We start from the raw sequence: 26,432 nt of genomic DNA, 5'->3' as shown, positions 1-26,432 counted from the left end.
TACCCCACTCAGGTATTATAGATAAACTCACAAAATTTGGCATAAACCTCTACATCACCAGATGAATAGCCAGTTGGCTCATAGATAGAACACGTTATTAGAGTGGGAGAATCCACATGTAGTAAGAGGTCAGCCACCAGTGGAGTCACACAGGATCAGTGCTGTGGCCCTTGTTGTTTGAGATATAATTTTCAGTTGTCAAGGCCAATGTAAATGGCCTTTGATTGACCATGTTTGCTGATGACTGCAAGTTGGGTAATCAATGACTCCCCAAACAATGTGATATCTTACAGAAAGAACTGATACAGACTAATGATTGGTGTCAGAGCCATGGCCTCAAACTATATGTGTAGAAATGCATAATAATAATGCCCATTAGAAAATCAAATACCCCTGCAAATTACAAGATCGATAGCGCCCCATAAGAGTGGACCCAGTGGAGAGAGAGATCTGATAGTCAGATAGATAGTAATCTGAACTTTGACCACCTTGTGTCCACTGTGGTGAGAAAATCCTTCTATGTGGCTCAGCTTATAAGTAAGTGCATAGCATCCAGATCTAAGGATGTCATAGTGCCACAGTACTTGGCACTCTTCAGAACAATAATCAAGTACAATGCACCCTTTGCCATGTACCTCAGCAGGCACCTGCAACAGTTGGAGCATTCTCAGAGATTTATCACCAAAAAAAAAAAAACAGGGTGTAACCAGCATGTCATCTGTGGACTGATTAAAAACCCTATCACTGTATTCAGTTTCCTACTGATTACTGAGGGGAAGTCTTTGCATGACCTACAAGGCAGTTTCTGAACAAGCCCTGATAGAAATGTATATTTGCAAAGCTAACTACATGAGGGTTACCTGCTCCAAGGATCTAAATCTGACCTCTGACACAAATAGATCATGCTGGAGAGACAGATATTTGTCCCAGAGATTTGTCCCTCCTCTGGAATAGGCTTTCTACTCACATGAACCTGACCCCTTCTCCACCATCTTCAAGCACAGTCTGGACTAATGCATTGAAAATCCTTAATTCAGTCTTGAGGTGCTGGCCATGTCTCTCATGGACAGAGGCAGTCTGTAAAATTGTCAAAACCATGCTTGCTGACCCTTGTTTTATTTCCCGTAGGGTTAGAAAATAGGGTAAAATCTTGTTATATCTAGCTAAGCTTGTAAAGGCTCTTGAGCCATTGACCTAGCATCTCCTATGAACCTGTGATTTAATAAGACATACCCCAACAGGTGGTATTCCTAAAAAAAATCCTGTAAAGCTGATTCATCAGGAAAACTCCTTGGCAGCGATGATATTCCCTGATATCATTAATAATAAAAACAAAATGCATGTGTCTTTTCATTTTTATAATGTGAGTTTAGTGCATAAGTTGAATAACACTTTGTAGAGTATGATTTATAATAAGGCATCCCCATATTTCAGGTGCATAAAGCACTTGGCTTCATTTCTTGCCTCAAAGCCAGCACTATATGAGGGGTAGTGCAAAAGGAACAGCTGCTCCTAGCACTAACTTCAGGAACATTGAACTGACAGTTTGCAAGCATTCATTAAGCAATTATGTTCACTAACTATCAAACTGTTCTTTTTCTAAGACAGTTTACCACCTACTCTACTTTAGGAAATACCCAATTACTTCCAATTCAAAAAATTGAATTTCACTTTAGTTATAGAGCATAAGCCTTTCTGCCTTCATGAAGTTGTTGGTTAGCATTTGGTGGGAGTTCCTTCTTTGCCTTTATGCCCCTCAGTGTCCATGTGTCTTTGCCAAAGACTACTTTAATATCCTCCAGTAATTACGGCAACTTCTGATACATGATGTGTTTGTTACTATTATTGTTTGTTACCTGCAGCCCCTTAATAGAATGTTAGTGCATTGTGTTTTCCACTGTCTTCCATGAAATGTTGCCCCACCTGAATCGTGTACATGTAGTTCCAACTTCTGGTTTACCCTTCACATGAGATACATACAGTTATTTTTCCCTTTACTGACCCCCCCACCCACTGTGTGGTGACACTTCTGACTTAGCCATTGATATGTGTGAAAACAACCTATCATGTTTTGCATAGAAGTAAAAGGGAAATGGATTATATTGAGAAGGAAATCAGAAAAAAACATGTTACTGGACAGCAGTGTTCTCTGTCTGAGTGTCTTAGCAGCTATGTCACTGTAATTCTGTATTAGCACTTATGAGAGGTCCAGTGTTATGTAATTTTGCCTACATAGCAGTATTATGTGACATGCTGTGACACTAAAAATATGCTTGCTTTATAGGAAAGTGAATAGATATGTGGTTAGCAGACCTTTGTACAGCACCTTGGTGCTGTTCTAGTGTGTTTGTGGTTATTTCTGTTGCTGTTTTGTTCACTTTTTGGACAACTAGAACAAAATCACCTGTGTATGATCAACAAATACACAGAGTGGTCTGAGTACAGTGTCAGCAATTGTCAAAGTCTCAATGCTCTGCTAATCAGCACATATTTGTTACATAATCCCAGATGTTTCTGTATCTCATTTGATTCATTTCATAGAAACAAAACTATTCTTCATTTATCAAAGATATGGGGTTCACACGATTCTGGCAGGTCTTTACAGTATCTCTGAATGACTTTTCAGATGGTTTGTGTGTGCTACCAAATTCTGAAACAGCCTGTATATTTTGGTTTCCATTATAATGAACAGCATTAGAATTATTTTTAGAGTCAGACTGCTATTTGCTAGAACAAACTCTCTAACCTTCTACCTAACACCCTCGGAGTACCACAATACTCTATACTAGGGCCCTTGCTGTTCTCCATCTTCATTAATGACCTTTATACTGTCATCCCAAAAGTCAGCTGTATCCAATATGCTGATGACTCTACCCTGATTTGCTCAGCCACATCTCCAGCAGAGTTATGGTCAGCTACCCAGACCACCTTTAATACAATAGAAAACTGGCTTTCTGAACATTGTCTGATCCTAAATACCAAAAAAACTAAAATGCTGATATTTTCACCAACATGTAGGTCTACCGCTTTCACCTTTACCATAAAATCAAATGATGGCACAATAATCTCCCCTGACCCATCTACAAAACTATTAGGTGTCATCATAGTCAATAATCTCAAATCTGACCTACATGTTAACCAAACTATCAAAACCGTCAATAAAAAACTAGGGTCACTTTACAGAATAAAAGCCTTCCTAACCCCTCCAGCTAAAATTGCCATAGCTCGCTCTCACCTTCTTTCAACCCTTCTGTATGCATCCCCTCTACTCTCGAATTTGAACAAGACTGTCCTTATCAAACTCTCAATTTGCTACAACCACATTGCCAGGTTTGCCACTAGGCTGCCTTATAGGACACATCATTGCATCAATCTGAATCAGCTTGGTTGGCTTGAACTACCTAGCCTAATCCAGTATGACCAACTGATTATGGCCTATAAAATCCTCTATAATCCGGACAATACTCCTGCACTTAAAAATATTATCACCCCCTATAACAATCCTAGACTGCTTCGATCCTCTAACAAACTACTAATTCAGACTAGCAAATTAATAACACAGCCGGTGATTCTCTCTTTGCAAACTCTGTAAGTAGATCCTGGAACTCTCTTCCTGTTGATATTACCTTACTTTCCACCTTAGGTCAATTTAAAACTAGACTCAAACAACATTTGTCACTTAACTGGCTATGTCAATGTATCAAGGCTGGCTAACCTGAATGTGTAAAAATCTGTTAACCAGTTTACTGTGTAATTTAATTTAATCCTGACTTGTGCTCAGGACTAACTTTAACCTGTGGAACTTGTTTAACTTGCTTACTTATGTAATCTCTGTAAATAGTCTGTTTGTAATATGTAATGCTGGTATTATGTAATGCTGTATCTGCTTACCTTTGGAGCTTTTCTCCCCGGGCCTCTGTTGAAAATGGACATGCATCCAGTCAGACTATCCCGGTCAACAAATGTAAAATAAAATAAAAATAAAAAATAAATTATTTCCAATCAGATGTCTCAATATGAGCTAGCTGTTCTTTCACAGCAGAGCATCAGGCATTAATATGTGCAAGGGTCTATACTATATAATCAAAGTTTTATAACTTTGAATACCATATGATCGACACCATATGGTGGAAGTTATAAAACTTTGAATATATAAAAAAAATAAAATAAAATGAGGAAACACAAAACTAAGGGTTGTAAGCAGGGGGTAAGCCCCCCTGCACTCCCACCCCCCCGCTCTTTAAATATACCAACTCCAAGACCACACTATAATGCGGTAAAGGAAAGATTTCCCTTTACTGCACTGTAGTGCGATCTCAAAAGTGATATATTTAAAGAGCTGGGGGTGTGGGGGAGGGTCTGCTTTGAAGTGTCAGGTAACTTTTTTTTTATATTTTTTATACATATTTGAAGGTTTATAACTTTGACCATATGGTGTTGATCATATGGTATTCGAACTTATAAAACTTCAGTTATATAATATAGACTGTATGTGCAATATACTCACTCATTTTTTAAACTGTGTCAGTGTCCACCTACATTCATTTTCCTTATTGTTTAGGTCTTCTTGCTACATGTAAACCAGTACATAACCAGTTTCCAAGTACTCACTGATATATGAGATTTGAATGTGAACCATTCTCATTTTCAGATTCCAAACATTGCTTATTTTTAATTTTTAAGTTACCACATATCATATGAAATGCTTTTATATAAAATCATCTTCACTATGTAAAAATTTGCTCATTTTGCTTTTATGTAATCTGTTACATACACAAACTCATTCAGTTCATTTGCTCTAGCATTTGCCCATTAGCTTAACCCTTTTAAAATGCAGCAATTACTGTACAGTGCTAGAGTCACTTATATTTCTGTAGAAATACTGATTAATAGTGCTTCTATGTTATAATCATTCATTTGTTCTTTTTCCAATATATCTATATCTATATACAGTATGTGTATATATATATATATATATATATATATATATATATATATATATATATATTATTTAACCTCTCAGTGGGCATAAGGCAAAGAACTAATCATCCAGGTAAATTACACACAAAGCACGCACATGCTTGAACAAACACACACACACACACACTCACACACACACACACACACACACACACACACACACACACACACACACACACACACACACACACACACAGAGTTGTGATTTCAACTACTGTCATGTCTTTAGGATATATGAGGAAACCAAGGGTTTTATGGACTGGGAACTTATATCGTGTTAAAAATAAAAACAGAAAAAAATATTCATATACCAAGCATGATAAATTGGTATAATGGTTAATGTGTTAGTCTCATAAAAGCAAGTTACAGTGTTTGAGTCTTGCCTTTGGGAGGGAAATTGGCTGAGTTTAGAATAGTGTATTAAGAATTCTATCCTAGTATTTAGCCATGAACTTACAAAACCATGGATCAAAGGGAAAATGAAAATTTTAGAGTGTTTTTATGAAAGAAATCAAGAAAAAATACAAGAATTGTTATATAAGCCAAGATATTTTTACAATGAAAAAGAGAAGAACTATTGAGTTACTTAAACAGATTAGCAAAGGAAGATGGCAGTGTAATTAGAGAAATAAAAAATGTAAAAATAGAAACAGAAAAAACTCAGAAAATGATTATGAATAGTGTAGTACAATTTGTACAAAATGTTTAAAGAAAAAAAAGGCAGTGATGGAAAAAGCATGGAAAGTAAAACAGTTAACAGAAAAAAGAATAAAGAGTTGGAAAAGGATATATTTTTTTAAATGAGCTAAATAAAGTATTAGGACAAGTAAATATAGATTCTGCTGCAGGACCAGATGGAACATGGTATGAAATGTATAAAAATTTAAGGGATTGACAATTTGTTTAAAATTTTGAATGAATTGTTAAATGAAGGTTTTATGTATAAATGATTATGCAGTAGAATACTTAATTTCATAAAGAAGAATGAAGATGGAAGAAGGCCAATACTACTGAGTAATACATTTTATAAGATCTTTATGAAAATAATATGAAATAGATTTGAAGCTAAAATGGAAAATATTGTGGAAGATAGTATGTATAGTATAAAGGGGAAGGGTTGTCAAGAATTATTATTGATACTTAAGAGAAATTGTAGATGATATTACGAATAGAAAAGAAGCGAAAATCATGGTAGGAAACCTTAATAAGGCATTTGGTGCAACTGGACATGAAACCTTATGGGTAATAATGAAATAATATAATATAAGTGTGAAACTTAGGAAATTATGTATGTCTGTGTGTAGTAATAATAAAGTAAAAATATTTGTAAATGGCTGGTTAAGCCAAGAGGTACATATGAAGCATGGTGTAAGACAGGAATAGCCAATGAGCTATATACTCTTTGCATTAGTTATGAATGTGATAGTATGTGAAATAAATTACAAACTAAAGGAGGCATGGTATATAACACCTGAAAGGTTAAGAATTCCATTTCTGTTAACATATGCAGATGACATAAACAAACAAAATTTGGATAAAAGAAGTACTAGTTTGCATAAATGAGTGCCTAGATATGATAGAGATGGTTTTAAAGAGAAAAGTAATGTTTAAGTGATGTAGTAAAGAGAGGGTGTATATATTTTAATAAATGAAATTTCTGTGTTAGGCTTACAATTTGGGAATAAAGATGCAAGTAGAATTCAATGGGAAAAACAATCAAACCTGTCTTTTCTGGTGAACATATAAATTATCATTCAGAAAAAAACGCTTATTTGATAAATTCAGTACTGACAGGAAAAATAACATACTTAGCAAGTGTATTTGTGTTGCCAACAGTATTTGAAAAGGAATTATTGCAGATATATATATTTTTAATTTATATGGGATTCTATATTAAACCCAGTAAAAGAGGAGTTGTGTATGTAAATAAAGAGGAGGAAAGAGGTTTAGGGTTAATAAACCTTTATGCTGTTTCATTAAATCTGCACAAAGTGTTAAAGTAGATAAATGAAAAAGATGAAAGATCAATATTAAAAACATATAAATACAAATATGATAAATTTTGGAGAATGGTAAAAAAAGAGTAAAACAAAAAAAAAACAATGTATAAATAAAGAAATCTTCTTTTGGCTTTTCCTGGTTAGGGGTTGCCACAGCGGATCACCTTGTCCACTCATGATTGGCAGTGGAGTATTACAGTGTCGAGTTGCCAGCCCAGCACCCAAACTTCCACAGAAGGCACACACATGCACACACTCACACCTAGGGCCAATTTAGAGTGTTCAATCCACCTGCAGCATGTCTTTGGGATGTGGGAGGAAACTGGAGCACCCGGAGGAAACCCATGTGACCACAGGAAGGACATGCAGACTCCGCACAGAAGGTACCCAACTGAGGATTGAACCGAGAACCTCTTGCTGTGAGGCGGCAATGCTAACCACTGCACCACTGTGGCCACCCGTATAACTGAAGAAATAAAATGTTAAAAAGAAAAAAATATTTTTATGGACAATAAAAACTGATGATTCAAAGAAAATAGAAAAGTATGGTATAAGAATGTAGTGCTAAAACATTACTATGTACACAATGGGAAAATCTAACACATGAAAAAAATTAAAGCTATAAAAATAAGAAGCAAATGGTGTAATCAGAAAGTAGGATGTCAACAATTTTTGTGGAGACTGGTAAATAAATTACCAGTAAAAGAAATATGCCATATAAAAAAAAAAGTGATAGAATATGTTTACATTGTCATGAAGAAGAAACTATGGAACATGTGTTTGTGAAATGTAAAAGAATAAAAAGAGAACGGAGAAAACTACGTAAAGAAGATTTTTTCCAAGATATAAAAGAAATGGATAAAATAAAAATGGATATGATAACACATGGATAGTATAAGAATAGAAGTTAATAATATGTTAAAAAAACAGATAAAAAGTTATTGTATGTCTTACGGGTTTTATGGAATGAAAGAATAAATGCAATTATGTTTAATGCTAAATGGATTTTAGCAACAGTTTTAAGTGAAATCACATGGTGGTATTGCAAAAAGAATGGGAATCTGACAGGGATGAAAAATTAGTATCACTGTTAAGGAAATATTGAATATGTGTAAATATATTTATCTATATATTTGTACATTTGTAAATATTTGTAAATATGTTGTAAATATTTTTTTTGTATATAAATAAAGAACCCCTGCTCTTTTTGATAGTTGTCATGGGATCTTTTACAGCCACCTGAGCAACAAGCAACTTCGGCAGGTGGGACTACAGTTTAACATCTCAACCGAAGGACAATATACTTGGAAGTGCAGCATCCCCTTATGCTCTACTGCAGTGTCAGCAATCAATCTACCTGGAATGTAAATAGAACCTATGCAAACAATAATGACAGACAGGGTGGGTATTGTTTAATAATGAATCATCATCTAGGAGTTTCATGAGATCTGATGCTGCAGCAGATGGGCCCCCTAACATATGGAAGGCCAGTTGGGGTCAATGGCAGTTATCAGTGTTATATCAAACGCTAAATGTGATATGTAAAAAACTTACTTTTCTAAGTAACCCTTACTGATTCATAATACTTGTTTAAGAGCTATGGCATTTGATTAATTGTGTAAATCCAGAAGTGATAACTGATCACTAATAAAGCATTTAGAACTAATATCAAAGGGGTACAGAATAAAATGTAATTAAAGGAAAGGGTCAACTTGATTCCATAAAGATATTAATCACATACTCAAAAACACACTGGCATTTCAGCTTATAAACTGACTTATGTGTCTGTTGTGAGCTAGTCAATGGTGCACTGTTTTAAATCAAGTTAGAAGAACAGTACTTAATATGGTTGCCAGTCACACTTTAATTAATATTTTACCTCCAGGCAGTCCATGATACTGTTCTGTGAAGAATCTTTAATTTACTCATAACACACCAGAGAGGCAAAGGCATTTCAGTATATAGACTCTATGCATTCTTTACAGATTCCAGCATCAACTGTTTTCAGATTTGTTTGTTTCATCAGCACCACTGAAGGCTCTCCAGGGGTCAGTGCCTGGGGGTCATTTCTCAAAGAAAGGATGACACTGGCATGTAAAAGGCTTACCTTCCTAGGTAACCCTTGATGATTAAAGTTCTGGTTTGATAACTGTTGCACCTGAAAGGGATTAGTTGTGTAAAACCAGAAATGATAAGCCATCCTCTATAAACCACTTACAGCTAGTATCAAAGGGGTACCAAGGTAATCATGCAATTAAAGAAAATGGTCAAGCTAGTAGCTAAATGAATCAAAAACTGTCTGAAACAAGTAACCAGAGGCTTTAGGATTACCTTCAGGAATGTCTTCCTGTTAAACAATGTGAAGACTTTCTACTTGCCCTACAATTTTTTAACTTTGTCAGTAATGAGACCTCCAATCTCCTTGCTTCAAAACTTTTTAGGGACACACCATCATACAACCTGAAAAGTCTTAGTCACTGTAGTCCTGTTCTATGTAGCCCCACCCAAACTAGAATAAAGGTTATGAGCCATCCATTTTCTGTTATTGGACCCAAATTGTGGGAATTTCTCCTTTGCTTCCTTAAAGATGACTTTTTATACCCAGAATTCCATTCAGAACTAAAAAACTCATCTCAAATTCCATGGTACATACAAGTGCTTTCCCTCTGACCACACAACCTAACTTCTTCCTACACCTTGTTGTGTTGTTGTTGTGTCTTTCGGCTTTTCCTGGTTAGGGGTAGCCACAGCAGAACTCCGGTCCACTAATGATTGGCAGTAGATTTTTATGTGCCGAGTTGCCGGCCCTGACGCACAACCTTCAACGAAGGTACACCCATTCACGCATGTCTCCACACAGAAGATGCTCTAGCTGAGAATCGAACAGGACAATGTCTTGCCGTGAGGTGACAACGCTACCGCAGCACCACCACCGCAGTTCTTCCTGCACTTACTTCTCTCTTAATAGTGTGCTCGAATTCTCCACACATGTTAATATGGACAATGCTTATAGTACTTCTTCCCTGATGCATTTAGCGCGCATTCTAATTGTTCATACTTGAATAAATGTTTTTATGTACAATGTTTATGTTGTTATGTACATGCTGCAGGTGGACTGGACACCCTAAACTGGCCCTAGGTGTGAGTGTGTACATGTGTGTGTCCCTCCTGTGGAAGGTTGGGAAACAGGCTGGCAACTAAACACCATAAAACTCCACTGCCAAACGTTCTGCAGACCGTTGTTCCACTGTAGCGACCCCTAATGGGAAAAGCTGAAAGAAGCAGTTTATGTTATTATGCATATGTTACCTTTTCTTGTGACACTGTACACTTTGTCTTGAATCTATTGTCTTTGTGCTCCTGGATTGAGACTGAAATTATTCCACTGTTGTCGATACTTTACCTCAGTCAACACATTCAAATAAACCAAACAAGCAGACAAACAAAGCAAAATAGCTGTAACTTTTTGTCCACCATTATTTTTTTAGCTTTCTTCTTCAGTCTTGAGCTAAGAGGTTGAAAGGTATGGAAGGTGTAGTAGGTTGCACAATGCATTTTAACAACAATATGCTAAAAAGATACATTTTCCTTTGTGGCAGTTATTTTATTCATCATTTAATCACAGTCACAATCATACACGTAGCTATAATTGATAGTTATATATGCGTGGGGGCAAGGATTAAAATAAATTACTATGGCAAATTGTTATTATCTTATATTATTATAGCCTGATATCTGAGATGCCATTAGAGTCAGATATCAGCATTGTAAACAATAAGTGGGTCTTTGTGGTAGTCTGGGCAGGGTGTGCATGACAGCACTATTTATCTGTGCCAAACTTTAGCACTCACACATTTTCAGCTATGGATGTTCACTTGGAATGATATAAATAACACTCTTGTGAACAAATGCAGCCATCTCCTATACTCAAAGGCACAACAAGCAACTGACCAGAATGAAACAAGAGAATTCTGCAGTATCCAGACTTTCTGGGCTATACATTTCCTTTACCCAGTCACATCTTTAATTAAAAATTAAAATTAAAATCTCATAAATTAAAGGGAAATTCAACTCGTCTTTATATAAACTTTCACTTTTTCTCTTTTAATATCCATAACATCTATCCTAGCACTGTAGTTAAATGTAGCACATTTTTGTAAATTTTAAGTACAACTTTTTCCATCCTAAATAAAATTCAAATAATTTCCAGACCAATAGCTTTCAACAAGCTATATGCAAAGCACCAGTCAGCAAGAAGAGTAACAATATAGCCAAAACATGGACTGCAAAATGTACAGTTGGAAGGTCTAGCCAACACTTATCCCTCAACGACTTTTCAGCATGCCATTTATGAACATACCCATATGCAAAAACATACAAATACATAATTAATAAGGCAGGTAATATATCCATCAGCAAATTTTGCAGACACACAACTACATCTGCATACTAATTTTTATGGATGGTTGGCTAACTAGACCCAAGTCATAGCAATGTTATACAGATAAAGCTTGGCAGTTCACTTCAGCAATAACATTCCCAGCATATTGTTGGATTATACTGTTGTCTGTGTTTTATCTCAGTAAATTGGTCCATGCTATGTGATTAGTACACAAGAAATAAATAAATAAAGAAAGGAAAGAATAAAGAAAGAAAGGAAGAAAGAATGAAAATGAAATAGTTTTTCATTCCTACCTATATTTGAAGAACAGATGAAAAAGTATGAAGCTCAAGTGTGAAATGTTTTCTGCATCATTTATTGAACTCCAGTTAATCTGAGGCTATGTAATCTGTATAATATAAATCCTACCTCCTTCTTGACAAAAACAGACTCTGAGTACTTATTTGCTACCACAAGATTCAGATTGCCATCATAGGTGTGTGATTACTTTTTTAGTAGATCACAATCTTACAAAAACCCTTTATTTGGCACCATATACTATATGCATTGGTTCCTATTGCTTTTTTTTGTTTTATTCTTAATTTTTATTATTTATTTGTTTATTTATTTATGGAGGGTGGATGTTGATGGTTATGAAGGTGATTTTAAAGTACTACTCTGATAACAATATTTCTTCCCTGTATTTTTTAGCCTGTCATTCATGTATGCACTTATTAAGATCATCCCATTGACTGTAAACAGCCTCCCTTAGCCTCCATGGAAATACTATTATTACATTTAATTTGTTTAATGGGTTTAAAGTAATATTGAACAAATAGATTATAATACTCCATCAAGAAAATATACATTGTGGCAGCAGAGAACAAATTCAGTTTAGTTTGCTGAGGATTCAGAAACTGGGATGAGTGAAACCATTAGATCTTCTCATTAAATGAACCAGGTTTGTTACAATAAGAATGCATTGTTGTTACAGTAAAATGCTTCTGAACTAGAAACTGCCCTCAATCTACAAGTAGACTGAGTCACTACTCCAGTTCTTTTGCTAGAATGAATAGAATTATCAGTTTAGTACAAGATGATGTGACAGGGCAGACTCATGGACTGAAAGATCACTGCTAAAGTGCACATGAAAAGAGAGACACATCTCAAGCTTTTCTTTTTGTACTTACTTGTTCTTCTTTTTGGCTTTTCCCAGTTGGGTTTGCCACAGCGGAACTCCGGTCTGCTAATGATTGGCAGCAGATTTTTATGGTGCCGAGATGCCAGCCCGACACCCAACCTTCAATGAAGAAACACCCATTCACGCATGTCTTTCGAACGCCACTTGACTATGGGGAGGGCATGCAGACTCCACACAGAAGGCGCTCCAGCTGAGAATTGAACGGCAGAACCTCTTGCTGTGAGGCAACAATGCTACCACTGCACCACCGCGGCTTCCTCTCTTTGTACTTACTGAGTGTACGAAATATAGGGATGTGGTCCAGTGACAAGGAACACAGTGACAATTAGTAACGCAGCAACAGAAAATCACAGTGGAAATGGGGGGTGGGGGTTGTAATCCAGTTGGGCAGAACTGTGGCATCCCACAGTTAGTCAGCCTTTGAGTGACTGACATAATTAAATGCACTGCAAGTCTATAGGAGAATTGCTGACATAGCTGTACACACACAACAATTAAAAGATTTTATACATTTTATTTATGACATTTTGTATATTCTAGTAGAAAAACATACCTATTAATGTATCTACTTGCAAATTTATCATCCTGTTTACTGATAGATAATTTAAATATGTCTGACAAAATCAGCTATTTGTTTTCCTTGTCTTCCTTTGCTTTCTGATATCCATTCCTTTTTTCCAAACACCATTTCAATAAAACGTGAAACAAGGGTGATTCATACATTAGTTGGAGCATTACAACAGGACAGTAATGAGGAATAATTATTAGTGAAACTGTTGAGTAGAAGGGTAGGCTTAGTTTAACTTGGTGTCAGCTCCTTGCAGTATAAATGATTTACCATTTGTCTTTTAAAATAAAATAATCAGGGATCAAATGAAATGGTGAAGAAAATAAGCAATAAAGTAGGTGGTCAATAATTATTACACTCACTCAGAAAGTGCTACACAGCTATTTTTTAAATTACATTATATCAAGAATACTTTTCACATAACTAAGGATGAAAAGAGTTCATTGTTCCATCCCAGGCATTAATTGTTCTAAGTTCACAGCATTTAAAACTGATAATACACATGTTCTTGTTTAGTGGCTGGTTTGCAAGTATAAGCAGGTGATTTAAAAGAATGTATGTCTTTCTTTCAGTAGCTGAATCCATTTAAACAGTTGCATAGTTTTTAAAATAAATATATTTAGGTCTAACTAAGCATAAAATAAGGATACTTTTATTCCTGAATCACACATGTCAACTGAACTATGATATATCTTAAAAATGTAAAATAATCATGAAGAATACAGGTATAATGCAGATAATAGCAATGGCAAGCCTCAAAAAAGAGATGCATTCAGGAACCGAGACAAATGCATCCTAATATAAACCATCAGGCCTTTTGATGCAGCCTGTATAGTACTTACCCTACTACTTGTAAGGTACCACCTCATTAAGCACATCTCAATGAAATTTATCACTTCATGCTTTGTTTTCCATAGCAAATCAGTTTTGGTGTAGTTTCTGTGTGTGCACTGGCATTGGGTCCTGTCTTTTGGAAGATTTCTCCCTTTTTTGTGATACCACAATCGTGAAATTGGTATATATAGGTTCTGGGGTGTGGGGAACATCCCCTCCGCCAATGAAGGAAGTAAAGGGGTACTGGTCTTTGCAAAAAAAATGCCTACATTATTGTTTTCATTGGATTGTTTTCTTCAGCAGATGTGCTCAGGCTGCTGGTTCTTTGGCAGCTTGTAACTTGATTAATTATAGTGCAAGCCTTTGATAGAATATCTTGACTTAAACAAAAGTTAACAGACAAGTACAATCCCTTCATATGATCCCAAGTAGTTGCTCACATTTTGTTGTGGTATGGCCTTATAATAATCTATCTAATACATGAGGAAATGTTGCAAACTCTAGTGAAGTGGGTCACAGAGCGAAATTTCCTATTGCAAAAAAAAATGTCCTTATCATTTTGACGTCAGCTATTTGAGCTCCTGGCAGATTTCTTCTCAGGCAAGTTGTTTAGAACAAATAGGCTATAGATTCTATAGAATAAAGCATATTTCTAAAATGAGATGGTCCTCACAAATACAAATATTATAGCCTGTTCAGACTGTATGAGACATTCTATATGCTGAGGTACAGCAATCCTGGCAATTTTCTTCAAAGGTGCTCATTACAATACCCAGCACTGCAAAGCCTACGTTTCAAGTGACAGAGGCCTGCACTGGTGAGCCCCCATCTACTGATACAAGGACAGAAAGATATGATAAAAAATGGAGGAAGAAAATACATGCAAAGGCAAGCTTTTACTTGTGACATTATTGTACATTTATAGTTATGGGATAGAGGAAATGATTTACCATGGATTAGGCGAAAGCCTACATAGAAAGAGACTATGAGCTGTAACTTCTGAAAGGGAGGATCCCTGGGTATAGCTTCCATATATCAGCCTTCACCTTGACAAATGTGTGGATGGTAACCTTCAGTGGCCTCTTGAATATGTATTGATAAGGGATTACATTGGGGATCCTCTTAAATGCCTAAAGGAAATATTTCTTGATGAAGTTAAAAGTATATGGGGTATTAGGTGAGCCTCAGAATAAAAATATAAAACATTAAATCAAAGCTCCATTTTTTCCTCTGACAGCAGAGTGCTGCCATGTCTTTTCTTCTGGAAGTGGGCCTTGTCACATTCTTGATAATACTTTAAATAGTATCAGATCTTCTCATGACTGAATGGTTGGAGTAATCATCAAAACCTTTTGCTGCTTGAACAGACACTGACATTTATTAAAATGTCATTGCTCCCAAAAGGTCTGTACACCATGCAAGTTTCATTTGGTTAAACAATAATTCAAAAATGATGCCATTGTTCTAAAAACCCAGAATTTACATAGCAACCTACATGTACTCAGGATGCAGACCTAAGCTTTCTGGAACTATATCTTTATTTCCTTGTGAAAAGTTTGACCCATGATACACTAAATTAACTCCCACTGCCAGGCCATTAGAAGTAACTTATGGCAATTTTGTTATGTTTCTAATAGCTTTTATTTCTTAAGCAGCTACCTGTCCTTCATTCAACCCCTTTCTTTTACTCACTACAATATTTTACACACACACACACACACACACACACACACACACACACACACACACACACACACACACACACACACACACACACACACTTTTGTTTATTTGTACAATACCTTAGATGCAATTTCTCAGTTTGTAGAGGTAACCCCACCACTTTTGTTCCATACAGGCTCAGTCCTACATAGCCTTTTCAGTAACAAGGCTCTAAGTTACAGTTCATTGCTGCAGGCTTCTGCTATGCCTTCATTCCTGTTCTACACAAACTCTTCACCTAAACTTTCTTCAGGCAACATAGAATTTTGGGCCTGAATGAACCACAAATCACAAAATTCCAGTTAGAGCCTCTGCTCTAACCCACAGTGAATCTTCCTCATGAATAACTAGCTTCCTGCTTTCCTGGTTTCAGGCTGCAGCATTTTGTACAGCCCTAATACACAGTTACTGTCTTCCATTACCATATACAATGCTATCAATTACCTCATTAATTATTGTGAGAATTTTAAAGACACAAGTTACTGTTTGCACACATTTAAAAGCATATTCTACATTTTCATAGTTAGGATGTCACAAATACCTCCTCTCAGAGGCGTAACCTTGTATTGACATCCTTTTATTTACTCAGCCTTGGTAATTGGGCATGGTGTGTCACCAGATTAAAGGTGTCTGCCAAACAGGTAGTACTTTAGAGAATGGAAGGTCTGCTTGAGACCCAAGCACTGCCTTTGTGATGGTTGAATATTTTTCCTCAGCATTACTATGTGGTACACAGTGTGCTCCTTACCTTGAATATCCTGAGACAATCCTGCTCCTAATTCTACTTCTGATGCCTCAGTAGACACAGTAAACTCCTCAGTAAAACCATGAGTAGCACTAGCCCTGCCTCAGAATGTGACTCTTTTCATTTCAGGAAATGCTCTGCCTGCCTCTAGAGCTCAATGCACTTTGACAGAAGATTTTCTTATTCTGAGATCTGTCAAAGGACAAACAATTATTGCAAATTATACACGTTTTCTATAGTATGGTAGCAAAATACGGTGGTCTAACCACGTTGTATATAGCAAGTCAAAAGCACTCAAATAACACACCTGCAGCGTCTCTAAAAGTTCAATATGCAGTTGGCCAACAATCAGTTGAAGAAGAACTCGCACAAAGTATCCAAAATGTAAAAGATTCTTTTAATCCATAGGAAAATGTAAGCGCTTTCGCGTAGGTTCACCTACGCTTCCTCAGACATAAAAAACTCTCTAAAAATGTCCCATTTTTAAATACAAACAGGCGGGAAAAATGTACAATTTAATTGAACAATCATTCAATCAGTTAAGCAGGGTTCAAACAACTACAATAACAGGAACAACCTCCTAGATATCAATCTGACAGTGCAATTCCTGCCCATACTCATGATACTGATAAAACATTATAACAAACCAGTAAACCCAAACGTTAATAAAACGAAGAAATAACTTCATATTTTAAACTTTGAAGCATGTACGCTAACCTAGAAGAAGACCTCAATAATAAAATCACCTTCAAGATTCCTACATGTTTCTAACTCAGTCTTACTTGCATGACAGTTAATAAAAACTGTTCGCAAATACATAACGTAAAACCTCTTTAGTATATAATAAAAACCTCTTAGAGCAAAATCGCTAGTCATATTCTATCAAGTCAGCTTGTATTCAGCAACAACGATCATCTTCAAAAACAAGCAAAATTGCCATGACTTGTTATAAAAATATATAGTATGCGATCGCGGTAAATAACGTCGATCAAGCTTACTATCTCGTGACCTTGATGGTAAAAATACGTGTCCAAATGTTTAAAACTAATCACATTACTGTGAGATAAACATAAACATAAATAAAGTCATCCCATGAAGACTTAGTTTCACAAAAACACGTCAGTGCACGAGTTTACGTGCTGCATTTAATTCTCTCCATCTAAACGACACGCCCATAGCAGTGACGTTACTCAGAATCCTTGCTTGTATAAACATTGAAGCTAAAAGTATAACAAGGAGTTCCAAAACGGCACCAGCATATGCCTGGTGCTTAATCGGATGTCTCCTATTCAACAGATTACAGTATTCTAAATAAAACAAGCTCTGTCCACATATATAAGAAAAAATACATAATCTGATGTAATATAACAACGCCATCATTAACGCCAATACCAAGCAAGTCAGAGATCTTTTTCAAAAATCATCAATTGATCAGTGCCTACTTCAAAACAGAACCTGTGAACAGATGTAATGTGCGATATCCAACTAACTGAATGCTCGCCTTAAAAATAAACATCAATATATGAGGCATGACTCTAATGAGCAAAGTAAAACACATATCCTGACTGAAATCTTAGATATACAAAAGCACATGAAACACTGTAACAAATATGCACTGTGAGTAAAGCCTAATTCTAAGCAGATCTCACAACGTCAAGGGGAATAGCTCTATTGTAATATATAATGTAGACTGTAAACATAAACTAATGGAATATCCAAAGGAGAAAGTCCTAGATAACAAAACTGATACTACCATATGATAGTGTACAAGAACTAAACTGTCATGAGTATTTAACATGCAAAGTCAACATACCTTGTTTAAATACACACAAAATAAAGTATAGACATATCAGTAATGTTAAAATAGGCTCCTTTCTAAGTGCGTCATTGACAATCTCCAAGTCCCATCCATATAAGATGCAACAAAAGCCCAACAATCGCTTTAGTGCTCAAAACGTTAGCAATATCGTTATTTCAAAAAGTTCTAATGTATGAACACAATCCTGCCAATTTCCAGGCATCTGATGAGCCTGAATTAAAATACACCCTACCATCTGAAGAATGATGGGGGTACAAGATGACTATTCAAAACCCTAAAAAGTATAAAAAACTATTAGAACCCCTACCTCATCATACATGATGAAAAGCCAACAGGGCATATAATCAAATATATCTATAGTATGGGCTTGATGGTAATAAAGTTGTTCAAACCTGGATGCAAATGTGCCCTCATTCTCAGGATCCAGTTTAACTCAGCCTTAGCTAACCTATTGGCTGAGTCTCCACCCCTGAGGTTCACCTTCACTATTTCTAACACCCGAAACTGGAAAGACCGATGTGTTGGATACCCTAATGAATGCTTAGCCAGGGCATTGTTTTCATTACCCTTCTTAATATCATATAAGTGATTATAGATCCTATCACTAAGTTTTCGTTTGGTAAGACCTATATAGAAGGCTGTACAATTTAAGCAGTGGGCAAGATATATCACGTTGGTAGTCTCACAGGTAGCATGAAATTTAGGTGAGAACCTAAAATTCATGCAAGGATGTAAATACTCTTGGACTGAGGTGATATGCTCACATCTGTTGCAATTATTGCATGGGTATGTTCCCATTTGCAAACTGTTACCAATGCTATGGGCCCCAGCTAGAGAGTTGTTACATAAAATCATCTTCAAATTATTGCAGTTTCTGTACTGAAACTGCGGTCTGTTGCCTATAAACTCCCTGGTAACTGAGTCTAGTGTTAGCATATTCCAGTTACGTGTTACTATCCCTTGAATAGATTTCACATCACTGGTATATTTGACTACATACCTGAGTGTATCAGATGTTTGTGCTTTAACAGTGTTACTGTTTACATAATATCGATTACATGTAGCTACATTGGTAACAGGACCCAGAACTATATTTCTGATGTTCTTAACCATGCTGGACTTGTACCCTCTATTTATGAACAATAACTCCATCAAATCAGCTTCTTTTTCCAACTCTAATCCATCTTTACATAACCTTCTCAACCTAATAAACTGGCTTTTGACGACACCAGAGAAAACATGCCTGGGATGCATGCTTTCATATCTAAGTATCGAATTCCTCCAAACTGGTTTTCTATATAGAGTTGATGTGACCTGTCCCTTCTCACTGATGTTAAGTGTCACATCTAAAAAAGATATGGACGTAGTGGAATACTCCTGTGTAAATGTTAGGAAGGTAGAAGTAGATTCTATCTCTGACCAAAACAACTCAAAGTCAGATTGTGTACCTTCCCATATAATAATGATGTCATCTACAAAACGTTTGTATAATTTCACCCGTTCAAACATATTGTGTGTGAACACATGATCTAATTCCCATTCTAGGACCACTAGATTAGCATAAGAGTTAGCACAGGGTGTGCCCATGGCAACACCCCATTTCTGTAAGTAACTCTTATCTTGAAATATAAAGATGTTGTTGTTGTTGAGTACTAGATCTAGGAGTTGACCAATAAGTGAACTCCTATCTCTACTATATATTGATGTTCTAGCAAGTACCTCATGAATGGATTGTATCCCTACCTCATTAGGTATGCAGGTGAACAGGTTTTTAACGTCCAAAGTGATCAGCAGAACGTTTTCTATAGTGTTCAGTTGGCCCAAGGAAAGCCTTCACCTGCTTTTAGAAGAGATTATATGCCAGTTTTCTTATAGCCTCTGTTCTGCTTCAAGTTGTTTTTTACCCCACATTCCTATAAGGCAGCCCAACTTCTACCATTCCCAGTTTGCTTTTATTTTAGCATTCACTATCAAGCCTGCCTGTTGTACAGACTCTAAAACACCCTGCACTTTTGAATGGATAACCATGTCATCTATATACACAACACACAACAGCTATCAAGAGCAGAGCTTTAGTACTTTTCCATCAGTATCAAAAAGGTGGATGAAGCTCCATATAAGGCTTTCTTAGATATGTATATGATTTTTCCATGTCACGTACCTATAATCTACTGAAATGTTTTCCCTCTTCTTATTAATATTAGTTGAATATTCAGACAGGCATGGCTTTAACAGTAACTCTCTCTCTCTCTCTCTCTCTCTATATATATATATATATATATATATATTGTAAATGACAACACTGTGCTGCTGCCACTTATAACATATTTATTATTTATGACTATTAGTATGTGGTACCTCAGTCCAGATCATCCATGTAAAACAGCCAGTGGATTACTAATTATCATGCATTATTTTTTTCCTATCATTGCACACTTTCCAAATAACCATATTTTGTGTTGACTCCAACTGCTCCTGATGTAAGGCAGTATTCAGGAAAAGGCCATCCATGAGCAGTAAGGCTTGGCCCTTTAATGTGATCATAGAAACCAGCAATTAGCTTCAGTGAGTAAAGATCTCATTATTGGCTAATTTGCATGTAACTGAATTGATTGGTGCATAAGTGGTAATATGCACTTTTTGGTTATAATCATCTCTGAATGCCACTGCATCACATTGCCACTTGTAATCTCCCTCATGCTACACCCATAAACAGACATATATATAAAAACACACACACACACATGTACGCATGCACACGCACACAAATGCACACATGCACACACACACACACACACACACACACACACACACACACACACACACACACACGCACACACACACCTCTCCATACTTAACTGCCTGATTGACCAGAACTTCCATGACTTTGCCTGTTATAATCAACGCAGAGAAAAGCATTCAGTTAATAATGCCAAACATTACAGTTTCCCAGTTATAATCCTTTAGCTATAGCTTCTTGCTGCAGAATCTGTTATCCTATTCACTTTATAAGTGAGTTAAAGTAATATAAGCATCTCAGGTGTCTAGTGTTCCCCCATTACAACTGGTGCTTGTTAATCTACAGGGGTTAAGGGGTATAGAAACCCACTCCCCTCACCACACACACACACACACACACACACACACACACACACACACACACACACACACACACACACACACACACACACACACACACACACACACACACACACACACACACACACACACAGACACACACACACATACTCACCTGAGACCACTCATACCTCTGCATACCCTCACATGCACAGACACACACACACACGCTCACACACACACACACACACACACACACACACACACACACACACACACACACACACGCACACACGCACACATGCACACACACACACCCACACACACACACACACACACACACACACACACACACACACACACACACACACACACACACACACACACATGCACACGCATCCCAGCACTATCTATCTGCTGAACTCCAGGCACTTGCCTTGAATGTGATCTCAGTCATTGAAAGTAATGTGTGAATGCAATCCTTTGAACATCATGTGAACTAACGTGGATGGCAGTGGTGATTTATACATCCAAGTGGTTCCATGAATATTTCAGCCATGTAAATAGTTTACTGCAGGGCCTTCCATGGACGAGCACATGACTCATTAAATTATGCCTCTCCCTGCAGTACAGTAGACCAGAGACACAGAAACCACGGTGTTTCACCTCATCAAGTTAAAGCACTGATTTAAGTCTGTCTCTGAATCCGAAACAGCTACCATCAGCAGTAAAGAGGGCTTACTACAGTTGGTAACATTTCTGAATCTCAGTGTTATTGTATTGCCCTGAGGCTCGGGCCACCAGTAAAAGATAGGTAGGGCAGAAATATCTAAACTGGTGCATAACTTCATGCAGCATCATATACACTGTCGTGTATGCCATGGATTTTTTTTTATTTCTACTAGAATTTTATATATAGGATCAAACACAATAACATAATAAACAAATTACTATTTACACAAATGTCTGTATCAATTGATATTTATTTATATATATATATATATATATATATATATATATATACATATATATATATTTAACATTTGTTGATCAGGAAAGTCCAACTAGGGCAAAGCCTATTTTCAGAGGAGGCCCAGGGAGAAATGCTCCAGATGCATATGTTTGGAATGTGGAAGGAAACCAGAGTACCTAGAGAAACCCACATGAATGCAGGGAGGACATGCAGACTCCACACAGAAGGCACTCGAACCAAGAATCGAACCGGACAACCTCTTGCTGTGAGGCAACAATGTTAACTGCAGTACATAGAACTGATCATACAACATAGACTAATATTTCTCTATTCATATGCTCAAATTTATCCAGTAATTATATTATGTGGTTATTTTGTCTGTTTTCTTCTTATCAGTAAGCATTTATTTTTGACATACACCAATGACAATATTTATAAATTCTGTAAATGGAGGCATAACTTCATTTTCCCAATTCTTTATGGTCATTTTTCTGGTTATTGTTAATAAATGTCAGAGCATTGGGATGGGATTTTTTATGGCATATTATTTTTCACATATGTAGCCATTGCTTTGCATTTCATGGCTGAGTGGGCTCTTCTTTTCAGAACCATGTCTCTCATACATGTTGAAAATTGATCCATATGGGGCATTTTCAGACAACCTGGGAGCACTGTCTAGTTAACTTGTTTAGACACACAGTAGGCAAATGGAGCCTGAGGGAATCAAACACTGGACCACAGAAAGCAGCTTGTTAACAGTTCATAGTCTCGATCTTCAGCGCAATTTTTTTTACATTTATATTATTTTGCAAGAATTAAAAATGCTTTGCAATCCAGTATATTAACACTTTAAGGCTCATTTTATTATTTCTGGAGTTAGAATTTCTGACAACTCTGAAAGAAAAAAATGCCTAGATTTAGTGTCCTTTGTTAACAGATTTGTATAAATTCATAATGGCATTATGTGTGAAGCAAGAGAAACTGGCTGCTTCTACAATTCTTTTAATCAAGGTCACTTTCCATCACATTTCTTTAATAGCGGACAGAGAAGACAATAAAATGTATTTGCATTATACACACATTTGTTAAGCATTTCAATAGGTGCAAGGGTTTTCTGTTACCATAGCAACATGAAAATTAACATGAAACTGAAATTAGAAGTCTTTCAAGTCCAGCAGAGGTCTTAAAACACTGTGGGTGACTATTCATTTTGCATGCTTCTTTGTGCATATATGGTAAGCAAAGCCAATGACTATGCACAGATATTTTTTTTAATTTCATGTGTGCCTATTTGTTTGCTTTAAACATCTACATGTAAATATCTTAGTTAATACTTGTGCCTATTCAGTTAGCTTTGATGTGTCATATAGTTTCATATGAAAGGAAATGTGACAAATAAAAGCAAAATAAATGTAAGCAAGCTTCACACTTTTCATACAAAATTGAAGAGGTAATACAGGCAGGGATCAGAGACTAACCAGTAGCATCCAGAATGAATGTTGTGAATTCAATGGGTATTCATTAGGCAAAAATGTGAGGAATATTCTTGCTGAATGATTCCAAAGTGGCCTTGCAGTTCTAGGACAGTTAGGAAAGGGTGGGGCTGTAGTGTATTGTATTTTTTATTATTTTATTTATTTATTTAAACTATCTATCTGTCTATCTATTTATCTATTTGCCACCAATATCAGTGCATAACTCTCAATATGTATTCATTCCTTCTTACATTGAGAGAAAAGATTATATCATATTATACCATGACCCCCTCAAAACGTGCACGCTGATTGGCCAGCATGCACATTGTAAATCGAGTTATACTAATGGAAAAAGGTCCGGTCGCCCGGACTTTTTTCCATTAGTATAACTCTACTTTTAAAACACTGTCTCGCTATGTTAAATAGGTTTAACATAGCGAGACAGCTTTAAAATAAGCAACGGAGATCTCCGTTGCTTATTTTAAAGCTGTCTCGCTATGCTAAACCCATTTAACATAGCGAGACAGGTTTTAAAAAAAAAGCAACGGAGAAAGCAAGATCTCCGTTGCTTTTTTTACTGTTTCGCTATGTTAAATGGGTTTAACATAGCGAGACAGTTTTAAACCCATTTAACATAGCGAAAACAGTAAAAAAAAAGCAATGGAGATCTTGCTTTCTCTGTTGCTTTTGCCCACAGCTCTGATGTACTACGCAGGTGTGCAGTACATCAGAACTGCCGCGGATGCCAGACATCTGCGGAAGGGCAGTAAACAGGCATTATAATATGCCATTATTTAAGAAAAGTAATAGCTTCTTTTCTTAAATAATGTCATGGTATAATATAGCAATAACCCACGCTTCGCCCTCGGGACCAAACCACGCCAACCGTGGGTAAATCCAGCATTACCCACACCCAGGCATGGGTTATTGCTATATTCTATTCAACAGGAAAGCTTTCCTTCAATAATAAAGGTTGTCTGTTTGCAGCATCATTGAAAAGCTGTCACTGCTCCTCAGGGGCAAAAGTTAGGAAAATACCTTAGGCATAACCAGGGAAGATATTTGTTTTCTGTTTTTGTTAACCCATCTACTATCCTGTCCATTTCCAAATATTCACTGCATATGTACAAACATCTGGAATAGTGTCATTGGTCTCTGCCAATGACTAGCAATCCTGTGGCTGTAATCCCCACCCCCTTAACCAGGAGAGGTGAGCTGGTCAAAATGTTGCTCTGTTCTATTTCTCCTAGACAACTCCTCAGTGATCAGGCTCACTAATTGAACATGAGTCACATGAGTCATAGTCAGGGCTCTATCCTTTTATAAAAAAAGAACCAGATGTGTATGATCAGCAGATAACGGTGATTATATTAATTCAGCAATGGCCATCAAGATCCAGCTTGGGTTTTTGTCAAGTTTATGATATCAAGTCTTGGGAAGAACATCACAGTTTATATCATAATGTGACTTTTTTAAATTTTTTTCTATTCTTGTGTGTGTGATACTAATATAATGAAGAGGTGTTATTAAATTACTGTGAACATTTCACTCTCCCCTCTGAATTTTTTTGTTAGACCCTATACTGATATGATTTTAATTACTGTATGTGCATTATAATATTATGTTTTTCACTATGTAGGCAAAAGGACTGCACTACCTGAAAAAGGGGTGAATAAATAAATGCATATGTGTGGAACTAAAGAGAGCCAGAGAAATGTAGCACAGGTTATGTGTGTGGTTTGTTTCGGTGCCCATGGTTCCAAAAGTAAACCTTCTCTCTTTGTTACAATGTCACAAAGAACTTTCTTTTTTTTTTTGTTGGTCCTGAGCTTCAGGTTTCAAGAGCTACCATACCACTCTGGGATTGCCTGGAGGGCAAATGGATAAACTTTGTAACAAATCAAATGGAATTAAATCAGAAACTACAAACTTTAAACGAACATTTACTGCTAAACTATAATAAATAATTAGCCTAACATGTACTGTACTACAGCATGGTAGCAGTACTCAAAAAATAATAAAATTAAGATTAAAAATGATAGAAATGACTTCAAGATGAAAGTAGAAATCCATCCACAAGACATCCCATTAATCAAAAGCTAAATTAGCTGAGTAAACCCTAGTCAGTAGAAAACCCATACAATTACCACATCTTATTGAAATTAATGTTAAAGAAAAGAGTGTATTTGTGCACTCCTCGAATAGTTTTCAAAAAATTTGTGAAAATATTTTGTACAGCATTCTGTTTTACCATTTATTTCACTTTACCAATTTTAGACACAATAAAGCGAGCACAATCTTGCACAAGGCATAGCTCTCAACTAGCACTAATTTCCAGGAATGATCCTTACTTTGCCTCAGATTTTTTTCCCTGTTCCTCAAAAAAAGTTTGATTTTCTGGTAAATCACTGAGGTTTGCTGTCAGCCACCATCGCCAGACATTAAAGTTTCTTAATCTTTAGAAAAGGCATGTTGATGTAGAACCTGTTGCTTTATTATTTCAATGTAAATTAGAATAATATTTAAAGCAAATGTCCCTGATTTGGGGTATTTGTCCCAATTATCATTGGCTTTGTCCATGATTCTAGAGCAAATAAGTTGAGAGCCATGTGTATGAGCCATTAACAAGTAAGACTTTCTGTTGGTGGTGCTGGTA

Source organism: Protopterus annectens, chromosome 4.part1, assembly GCF_019279795.1.
Source record: "Protopterus annectens isolate FY-2018-M chromosome 4.part1, PAN1.0, whole genome shotgun sequence".
In the NCBI taxonomy this organism is placed as follows: Eukaryota; Metazoa; Chordata; order Ceratodontiformes; family Protopteridae; genus Protopterus; species Protopterus annectens.
The sequence above is the reverse complement of the archived record's forward strand: the minus strand, read 5'-3'. Positions refer to the sequence as shown.